This window comes from Diadema antillarum, unplaced genomic scaffold, assembly GCF_040938485.1.
Source record: "Diadema antillarum isolate AM-2024a unplaced genomic scaffold, OU_Dant_1.0 scf00000054, whole genome shotgun sequence".
Taxonomy (NCBI): domain Eukaryota; kingdom Metazoa; phylum Echinodermata; class Echinoidea; order Diadematoida; family Diadematidae; genus Diadema; species Diadema antillarum.
Genome location: NW_027270943.1, coordinates 811427 through 823447, shown reverse-complemented (window position 1 = coordinate 823447; position 12021 = coordinate 811427). Strand labels below are relative to the sequence as shown.

The 12021-nt window shown below is 37.3% G+C and overlaps 1 pseudogene; it reads right to left on the bottom strand.

The window, feature by feature from the left end:
• LOC139715743 (transcription factor COE1-like) overlaps positions 1-12021 on the bottom strand; it is a 148952-nt pseudogene that overhangs the window by 130031 nt on the left and 6900 nt on the right.

Genomic DNA, 12021 nt, shown 5'->3' with positions numbered 1-12021 from the left:
ATTATGAATAACTCGTTTACATTTTGACGAGTCGAGAGGGCCAGAACGCTTTACAATGTGAACCGCTATGTAAATTGAACGCGACGTTTAAACTGTATAGAAAAGTGTGCGTGCTGGTCCAATAGTGTGGTTTCCAACAACCTCACGACCCTGTTAAGTCAACACAGTGCAATGAAGGTTGGCTGCCTTGGAGAACTTTACTCTTAGCATTATAACCCTGTCTAATCACAGGTATTGTACAAGAAAATATTATATTTTTGACATTCCAAACCATCGAACATAAAAATTATGCAAAGCATACCCCATACACAATGTCAATAACAATGAAGCCAGATTAATAACAATAGGAGAGAAATGAAAACACCCAACGATCACTGTCTGTTGAGTCATTATGTACATTATCATTTGTCATGGATTAAAAAGCATGATATTGTTGCCCGCACGTTACCTAGTCAGTAGGTCCTACGTCTTTGTTTTGTTGGGAGGAAGCATGCGATCGTCTCAGTGTTCTCATCATGTTCTCGATGGCTCTGTGCCCAAAACAAGACCCCCGTTTCATTAAACATTGATTAGCATTGCTCTGTCCGTTTAGATTAGTACACGTCGTCACTAACGTCTCCTTTTTAATTGTATGAATTAGTGCATTGCGTAATAAAGCTGGTTGACAAGGAAACAGATCTGATTTCGCACATACGTCCAAGATGAAATATAGGCCTATAGACAGGTGTCTTTGACACTTTTATTTCTAATTATTCCAAGCTGATGTGATGTGTAAGGGACATTTTCTGTGGACATTTTTCTGTGTTTCATTTTGAATCAAATTAGTGACTTTACCCGCATATCACGGTATTCGAGATCGCTCAAGAATTATGATCATTAGGAAATGCATTCGTTTTGTTTTCCTTTTCCTTTTATTTACTCAGAAACATGTCAACGTATTTAGATTTTGCTCATTACATAATACGCAAGTGAGAAGATCCATGTCAATATAAATGAATGATGATAACGAAAGAAGAATAAAATTCTCTGGGTTCCGATTTTCTCATCCAAATAATAACACGAAGAGTGAATGATATATACACACACGTACACACATAGAATCTTCGTCCGCAAAGGAAAAGGAAGAAAAAATAGATAAAGACGAATGAGAAAATTGTGATAAGGGCAATGGCATTCTCCAATTTGCGCACTCAGCCGATGCATGCATGTCCAGACATCTAGAATATCAACGGTGCGGCGCGCTAATCTTGTTTCGAAGTCCGCGCTCCCAAAGACTCTTTTCTCCACCAAATTGAATCATAAGCCGTGCCGAGCTGCCCGGGGTTTTATTGGATTGTCAGGGCAGCCACAAAATCGTCCTCACAACCTCGTATTCTTCATCCGTTTTCTCTCCCTCCTTTTTTTTTCTGTCGACGGTGGTTCGTGAGCCTTCTAATCGCGGAGTGCATAGCCTTAATCGGTGCGCGAAGAGGTGAATGATTTCGAAGACGTAAAAAAGGGGAGAAGAGGATAGGGTTAGATGGTTGGTATGGCGCTCTCAAAGTGTCGCGTTCAGAAATCAAAGGCGAGATAATCGCGTGGTGACTGGGTGTACTATAGGGTTCAACCACGGAGTGGCGTTATCACACACTCCATAATCTCATCATTCACGCGCTTTCGATCTGTTCGCTTTTCCTACATGAAGCTTGTCCTTCTCTTTAGAAATAGAATGATGAAGAGGTGAAGGAGGAGGAAGAAAAGAAGAAGATGATGAAGAAGAAGAAGGAGAAGAAGTATAAAATGATGATGATGATGATGATGAAGAAGATGATGATGATGATGATAAAGATGATGAAGAAAGGAGAACTAAAGGAAGAAGAAGCTAGGGATAGGAGACGAAGGGAAATTAAGAAGGAGCTGAGGAAGAAATGAATTGAGAAGAAAAGGAAAAAATGACAAGAAAAAGGAAAAAGAGAAAAGAAGACAATTATGATAATAATGGTGATGATGGAGAGGAGAAAAGAAGGAACACAACATCACATACTACAGGTACTACCAGTACGGCTGTGAAAGCACCCAGTTCTTTGGCAGCTAATAAACCTTGCACAGTGAGACCAATAAAACACTGAGTGAAAATGTCAGTTGGTGATTAGTATAGAGGCAATGTACGGAATTGGATGACAGAGAGAGAACAGGTGTCACTGTGTCTCTACCTTTGATTTGTTACCATGGTTACGACTTACCATTGTGATATAAGAGTTGTATCCGGTAATGGATGCCGTTATTGGTCTTGCTATTATCCGGTTCCTGAAAGAAAAACAAAATCAAAGAGCAAAAATCATAAATAGGGTACATGCATACGAACACATTTAAGTATCTATCAACACACCTGTAATCTATGAAGAGTTTTATCGCACAATGGGTTAAGTGACGTTTTCAAACATTCAAAGCAAGTTCATAATTAGAGCAAAATAAAACCTTCCAATTGATACCTCTCTGATTGCATAACAAGGAATATTCTCGAAGTTATGGTTAAAAACGATATCCCATATTTTCTGAGCATTTCCTTTGCATTTTGGCACGTGTAATCGCATATATCTAAAAATTAACAAGAATGGAGATAACTCGTTTTGCATTCAAAGTCATTTATACACACGTGCGTGTAGAGAGAGAGAGGGAGAATTCAAGGAACGACATGTCTTTATCGATGAATTTTTATTTAAGATCCACACATTACAATTCGTAAGTCTCACCATACAAGTTTGGAAAATATCTATCCAACGCAGTCAGTGAAAGGGAATGTTCAGACTAAAACACTTGAAGGCATAAGGAAGATTAGCAGAGATCTCACAACAAAATGTGAGTGTTTTTGTGCTCCGCACTATAGACATTTCCCCAATACCACGCTCAGTATTCCTAACTGCCTAGGGGGCACACTTCAAATTGTGATAGTGCATTGATCGGAACACTCTCATTTTCAAACGCTTCAGAAAAGTTCAGATTATTTCATTTGGCGTGTGAGGAAACGGTGACGGATATTTCTATCGATAAATTACTGCGATTTTGTCCCTTCAGCTGCCATGTAGCTGCCTAGCCTACGGGGCCAGCATCGCACGCAAACCTAATAGAATCGTTACGCAGAAACACAACCATAATTCCGCCCATCGCGTGCTCGCACGCCAGCGGAGCGCGGAAGATCGAACGCCCCGACGCGCCAGCGGTGAAGTTTATAGGGTAAGACATGTCTGGCCGCCGCTGCCCACGGGCATAAACAGAGGGTACATTACATCAGCCCCATCGCTCAAGGCATTCCTTCCTGCTAAATATTGCCCCCTTTCTTCCACTATTTTCTTTGGGGCGTAATTATTTTAAAGGTAAAAAAAAAGGGGCGCCACAGACAGCTGAGAGAGTAAAACGCCCCGAAATGACGGAGCATCCGTGGAAAATGTGTGTAAGGTGACGCGTTAAGATGGCAGAATCGATCTGGGTTGGAGTACGCGGTATTCCTGCATGTCTATAGACAGCCTTTGCAATAATACACAGCTCACTTGCTATTGATAGGCAACAATGACCTTTGACCCAACTCATGCTGATGTAGACGTACAAAATGTGCTTCCGAGCAATAAATGGTTAACGACGTCAAGTGGTAATTGAAATAACTCTTAGGCAAAACGGAAAATTAGGCAGCTATTCATTTGTTGATATCCCCTTATTAACCAAAAAGTCTGTTATCGACAGGTGAGCATTAAAAATAGAATCTGCTCTAGAATTCCTGACGTTTGCCTGTATCGATCTTTGAACGTGTGATCAACGAAAGGGTATGCAAGATGACAGCGGAAAATTTCGACAAAGCCGTTCCGTTTAGGGCGAGGTATGTAGCTTATTCGTACAAAGCTAATCAAAACCAAATTCAAAAGAGACATCATTATCTACAATATTCAACAACTTTTCCAACAAAGATGTGCTACTGTTCACAATTAAGAACATATTGTAGAAACAATTTTGATATAGGCTTATAATATGAAATTTCCATTACTGTCATAAATGAATATAATAGTCATATACAGCGCTTGTTGTAATGTACATAAACACATTATGACACTTGAAAATGTAGGCACATTCAGATACGTGCGCGTGAATTTTTTTCCGCATTTCTACTCCTTAAGTAATTAACAGCTTGTATACTTCACTGGTCGAGGATTGAGGAAACTTTTTATAATCGAGGCAGAAGGATGTTTATAAGTTTTCCTATCATATTGCCATTACAGAAGGTAGATTTGATCAAATGCAAACGAAAAGCATTAAAATGGAACGTGTTTGTAGGTACAATGTATTTCAATTCTCTTTGCAAAATATAATTATTGTACCCACTGGCATATATTATATACGTAAACATGATAAATAGTCATGTATTCACATTAATCCATTGAACTAGCCTTTGTTGAACGTATACTGTCCTTTTGCAAAGTGCACAAGGAAAATATCGAGGGAAATACTCAATTCATATAATCATATTCATACATGCAAATCACAAATTAATGTACATGATATATACATATATATATATATATATATATATATATATATGTGTGTGTGTGTGTGTGTGTGTGTGTTGCCAGCCCTCTCTTTCTTTCTTTCTTTCTTTCTTTCTGTCTCTTCCCCTCTCTTCTTCTCTTTCACCCTCTCTCTTTTTTTTTTTTTCTCACTCTCTCATATAATGATGATGATATTTCCTATAGGACAGCGTCATTGGTACGGAATGCAGTGACACGGTTACGTGATACGCATAGATAGATAAATATATAAATAAATGAATAAATAGATTTAGCACATTTAATACATGAAGTGCCTTCGAGCTATTCTTAGCACTAAAGTAGTATTTTCGGTAGGTCTCAGTTTTATTTAACTGTGCTAACGATCTCAATGAAAATAGATAACGCAATTCATTATCATTAAATTGAAGAGTATATAATTACTATATCACTGTCTGTTTTCTTACAAATTCTAAAGCAATATCGATTGCGAGTGAACGGTGGAACACTAACTTTCATAATGATAACACAATCGTTGTTATTATCATTTATACCATGATATCGTCATTATTACTATCATTACACAGTCACTATTGACTACATCGCTCGTCGTGATATTGACACCAGCAGTTGGAACTGAAGAGTAAGATGGTTATCTCGCGTTGGCTTGGCTTTGCTACGAATAAAGGAAGTGGCAATGGTAACGCCCGCTCCGCTAGCACGTCTGAGGAGACCATTGTAACTCACTCCCTTATTATGGAGGGTAATAGAGTCCTTCAAACAATGCAGCGACGTATAGAGACACTGACAGTGAATGCAAGATGGGCATGATACAGAGCTGTTCATTCTAGAAATTATTATCATGAAAATTACTGGCGCTTTTCACAAAGGAAAAGAATGATTGTAAAAACAAACAAACACACACACACACACACACAAACATCACCTGCATGTATACAGGGAGGTGAGAGAAAACACCTCACCTTCGTGTTGTATAATTTTTTCTTATTTACAGTCCTTGATCGTGTATACTGGTGCAATGTGTGATTATGATTCTCTCTTTGATCTGATGTATTCAGGTGTCCAAAATAGAGTTGGAGACTCAGCAATGTATGCATAGGCCTATATATGTGTGTAAGTCATATATCTATATCTCAATCTATATGTAGCTTACATATCAAGAAAAGGTAAAGTTATATGGCAATAGCTCTTTGGTAAAGAAAAAGATGAGGCTTCTTACACTGGGGGTGTAGCATACTGCAAGAACAGGATGACAAACTAAGTTTTGTGATGATATTATTCGTTATTGCGTTGGTATTGCCATGAATATCAATGATTACAATAAGCCTCAAATCGAGCAAACCCACATAAGCTAGCGGTAATTTTCTTGAGGGACCGAACTGAAGTGACCATTTTCATCGGGCAGCCACACAGTGTGCTATTTACAGAGACATGTCAATTACACACCTCATATGGTGACTGTTACAGTGCATCGATGGCTTACACACACAGGCATACATATTCGTGTACACACATTATATTTGTGTGTGTTCACACACAAATACACACGTTAATATATGTAAATTTACTATAGGTGGGTGTTTGCGCGTGTAATACAAAACAGAAAATGGCTACATATTTCTGAATTTTACGTACAAACGTGCATGTTTGTTTTATATTTCCGAAGATATCATATAGGCCCTATGTAAACGTGGTATGATTTGTGTGTAGGCCTTATATTTATAGTCACTATCATTACAAACGTTGCATAATATAGTGTAAATCTTGTCTATAACTGTAAAAATGGGCATTCTTACTTGTAACTGTCTCTATGTCTAAAAGAATAATAATCTGTTTCAAATGAGCAAATACGGATTAAATACCATGCAATAAGCCATGTGTCACTCAATAGTGTCACACTATACAACCTTTCTGTCATGTCGTTGTACTTAAAGACTGGTGGCGAAAGTGATACTGAATGTCTCAGAATCTCTGCTATGAGGCCTGTATACACCTGTTAAGTGTTACAAAAAGATGTTTTTAAAGTCATAGGCCTACAGGTGTACGTTAGGTCATCTTATAATTCACTAGCTGCAATCAGTCATGCGTGCAAAATAAAAGATTCTAACTTCAGCTTAGCCGTGCATGCATTCGAATTGCCGAAAGGATTCATTACAGAGAGTACTAATAACTTCCTCATCGTAACCTTTTGAATGGCATTCTGTTTTCAAAATATCTGGCTTTGCAGAGGGTTAAAGGGTAAAGAATAGCAGATTGTCCTCATCCTGGTTTGAGGACCCCGGAAACGTTCTTGTTGGAGTGGGAAAGGAGAACATGCGACTCCCCCCCCCCCCCCCCCCCCCACACACACACACACACATTTTCCCCACCCCTCCATCCAACCGACCCCCGCCAAGCTCTTAATCCTGCCATATCACACTGCGTGAAAATAATGCTAAATCGCTGTAGCCCAAAGAGACCAACGCCAACCTCACGAGGTGAATACTACTCTGGTCTGACTAAATTTGAGCAGGCAATAGTGTAATACACGGCAGATCTATCAAATGCTTTCTGTCTTTAATTTGCCTCGACGAAGGGTTTAGAATGAGATTAGTTTATCTCGTCAGATTGGCTTTATCCATAACAGCTCTCTTTGGGGTCTGGTGACTTGATCTTCACCCGTGATTCCGTTCTAACCTGTGCAGAAGGAGGCCGCCATTTTTACACATCCTTCAGACCTTTCCGCCACATTTCGGAATAGTAGTTGGACTTAGAAACGGGTGTTTGGTAATAAGGTCACGTAATTATAATAATATCATTTCGAACAAATTCAGGCTTAAAATAGCCACCATCCTGTATAGTTTTTACTATCTGATAAGAAAGCATTAATCGAATGCCATTCTCACCTCTTTGAATACTTTAAACGTTCTCCAGAAAGTCAAAGAGTGATTCAAAAGCCTTACATGTCATTTTTACGTCATTAAAAATGGGTAAAGCAATGCTATTGCTGACGTAATATTATCATTTTAAGCCACATGAGACGGACTTTTTGGCACGTTTTTTTCTTGAATGTCCCGAAAGTGATATAAAAATTAGGTTGAATACCTTTAACCAAAGTAGTACCAAACGGAGGTATATTGGTGGAGAGTGCAAATTCTCTTCCATGACTGAAGTCTTGCTTACCGTAACAAATCGATATCTTTATATAAATGAATGAATTTAAGATATATACCATGAAATATAGTACGTATTATTCACATGATATGCTTGTAACGAGAACTCTTCTTTATTTTTTCATGTTAACATTTTTTATTTTGTCATACTGATTTCTTTTATACAAGTGGAGAAATAAAACTTACTTAAACGAAACGAAATGAAGACTTGTTTGCTTTAACAAATCGATATCTTTATATAATGAATAAAATCCTATAAGTATTCGCACCAAAAATATAACACAACCCAAAACGGAGAAAACTAAAGCTCTGAACAATTTAATTAGTATTATAACATAAGACAAATGAAATAAAGCATGAATTGAATTGAAAAAAAAAATAAGACAAGGACAATGCTTAATACCTTGAGAGTATTGCATGCGGAAAAAAATAATTAACCGCCTTGAAAGGGAAACGCACTGAATGTTTATGTTAATTTTTATTTTAAAACTAAAAGGTATAATCAAACAACAGTGAGTTATATAGTTACATATTACGTATTGAGTGATCCACGTAATTCAAGGCCTGCTTCTCAGTGGAACACTCTTTTCCATAATTACTTTTCTGTCAACCTTAATAAGTATACATTGTTAGCCTTGATTATTCTACTTAATTGCGCATACATGTATATCTCATTATAAACTTTGTGATTAACAATGCATTATGCATTTCATACAACTTGATAAAACAGTATGATTTGTGCTATGTTTGCTTTGTGTTTTGTTTAACCTTCTATTGATGGAAATAACACTCATTGACAGGAGAGCTAAGGTCTTATCGAAGTCGCCTTAAAGTAGAAAGTTAAGGAATTTCAGACTGTTTTAGCAAGAAAATTGTGATGATATCAGGCAAATCTGACGAGGATATGACGTCATTGCCTCACTACTCTCTCAGGATTTATTTTATGAAAATTCATAGAAGATCGGTGGTTTATCAGTGACTCAGAAAGTACGACTCCCGAACCTTTATGAATGTTATCATTACAAAGTCGGATACCAGATATAATATTATATCATATTATTTCCTTTTGAGTTATATAAATGAAATGAAATTTTAACAAGATTTGTGTATAGGCTCAATGGAGATTGTCATTGATTTTAATTCTATGGTATTGTCGTGTCATCTAATCGTCTAATTTCCATAATTATTATGAGATGGTGATTGATGCTACTTCTTATAGAAAACATGCGTGATATTAGGGTTTGTTTTCTTTGTTAATTTTGTTCTATTGAAATGCATCTATCACTGATGATCTGTTGTTTACTTACTAGAGTTAACTTAAACATATCAAGATTATGGAATGGATGTCCTCTCTATACCTTTACAATGATTTCGAGAAGACAGCGTAAAATGGTAAAGAAAAATGTCGTTAGATTTCTTTACTTTATGCTCTAATATTGACAGCGAGCAATGTCCATTCTGGGTGGTGTCCACGTTTATAAAGAAAGAAATTAACGGACACCATGACAGATACCAAAATGGGTAGTAAGAACCTAAATTTATTCAAAACGCATTTATTTCGAACACATTTTGATGATGGAGCGTGTGGAGATTTTGTTATCATATTCATATCTATATGGATATCATTATTGTTATCATGATTATGAAAAGTAGTATTAGTTCTAGTGGTAATAGTATAGTAGGAGTAGTAGTAGAAGTAGTAGAAGTAGTAGAGTAGTAGTAGTAGTATAGTAGTAGTAGTAGTAGCAGTAACAGGAGTGGTAATAGTATAGTAGGAGTAGTAGTAGAAGTAGTAGAAGGAGGAGTAGTAGTATAGTAGTAGTAGTAGTAGTAGTAGTAGTAGTAGCAGTAACAGGAGTGGTAATAGTATAGTAGGAGTAGTAGCAGAAGTAGTAGAAGGAGGAGTAGTAGTATAGTAGTAGTAGTAGTAGTAGTAGTAGTAGTATAGTAGCAGTAACAGGAGTGGTAACAGAAGTAGACGCATTATCATCATTATCATTATCATTATCATAATATTACCTCCATTCTCATTATTATGGTAACTTGTCTTGATATGAAACTATAGGTATGGCTGCCCGTCGATGTTCATGATAGGAAATAACTATACACCTGTATTACAAACATAGACAGGCAAGGATACGCTACCAACAGAATCACTACAAGGCACCGGTTACGAGAGATTATACATCTATTATAACAACTCATATAAACAAGGTAGAAAAAAAAAGCATTTGCGAATAATGAGGGTTAAGTCGTTGGAATAAAACTATAGGCCTGTATAATTATATAGGTCTTTATATTTTTTTTCAGTCGGTGCATGGTAATCAGCTGGTAGGGTTATAATGCGAAGAACTTTCTTTACTCGTCTTGGAATAATATCAGGGAGGTTTTTGTGAAAGACCATATCCGTTTTAGTCTGGAATCCTTGATACAATCCGAAACTGATACATGTAAAACGACAGCAGGGATTTGAATAATCAAACAATGTCGATTTTGATGTGTTTGTTTCCTGTTCTTAAACGGAAACAGTGGATTACTTGAAGAACGCGTCAGATTGATATCTCCTTGTTTAAATTGGTGTTTTTGTCTTATCTGTTCGCTCCCATCCGATCTTCATATGAAGCATTAAACACAGAACATGAAGTACTCCTAAAAGGAAAAAAAAACAGTAAATAGTACCTGTTATAGGTGTACTACTACAAACAATGGAATACGTACCTATAACAAGAATTGCCCTTTCTGTCTACAAGAGGTAAACTCTCCTGGATGATTTCTCATGTCCAATTTTTTAAAAAAAAATCTGAAAGAGTTTTAGAATTGAGTTTCAGAATAAGATTATTGTGATGGACTTATTTGAGGGAGAAATTGCATTTCGGCAATCTTGCAACAAACATTGCCGACATTTTGCCCAACTCAATGTCAGGCGACATCGGGCGTTACTTGGTGTCTCTGAATTGACATAATACTGGCGAACAGCTGAAAGCTTAGTTAGCGGAAGGGAATACGTGAGGCCAATGTGCACGGGTTGACTATCTAGAGCGCAATCACTCCAATGCAAGCGGTAATGATAATCACATACTCTGTTGGTTTGGGTTTTTTTTTTTCCTCCGGGCTGCGCTAAGTAATGTTGCCGAAATCAATTTAGAAACAATGGCGGAACGGCTTACGCAGAGTTCTCATCAGCATTCAAGGGCGACTGCTCGGGAATGAGTAGCTGACATACACATCATCTACGTACGCCGCCAAAAGTTGACCTGGTCCATTCGCTCTACAGCAGGTTGTTTACTAAATGCCATCATTTTTCACTGAAAATTGAACTGTCGTATATTTCAAAAGACAACCCGTCGAAATTTGATAGTTACCCTCTCTTTATTATCATGAAAATGATTATTTGTGCATACGTAAGGATTTCATTAGTTTCCGTTTTCTCTACTTTGTCTACGTGCACGACAGTAATTTTTATTATCATCATTATTATTATTATCGTTTTAAGTCTGTGTGACTCTACTGTTCCCATGGCAATGCCCTGACCGTAACACTTAGGTGGGGCTAACCGTCCGAAGAAACTATGGTTATTGCTAATATCAATGCGTACTGTATCTACACAGCTGCATTTCGGAGGCATCATTTGTAATTCTGAATAAGCTTTTATAGGCTCAAAGAAACTCAAAACAATACCTTATAACGAAAGAAAAAATAAGCAGTAACGTTAAAATAGCACTGTTTTGACTATTAAAGCTTTACAAATCACAATAAACCGTGCTAGCATATAGACTTCATTCTTCTTTGTTATGAGCCTTATCAAACGAAGTGCACTATTTAGGGAACTAAGGCCTATTTCAAGAAATAGTAGACAGTTGTATGCGAAAACTTTCTTTATACAGATAAGATTTGTCTTGTAAAAGAGCTCAATGGCAAAAAGCACAAAAATTGTAGTTTCCATCTAATGTAGTTACTGCCTTTTTGTTCTCGATCAAGCAGCAATGGCACTGTTACGGAAGAAGGTAGGCCTACTCACCCTGTCTTTTTCGATGAAATCGACGAAGGCCGTCCTCTCAACCTCGATGGGTTGTCCGGCGCGGTCGTACAGCGCGATGACGAAATGGAAGAAGTTGCTCTTTCGCAGGTTGCTTGGAGGCTGCTTCTCGAAGTGAGCTCTCGCCATCCCGCATGAACTGTTCGGCAAAACAACAACAAAAATCATTATAATGTCATTATGCGTTTCGATGTATTCCTCTTCACAGAATAAAATAGACTTTCAAAAATAATACACAATTACACTTTACACACACACTGAATCTCTCCCTCTTTTGAATTTCTCTTCTCTACACACACAT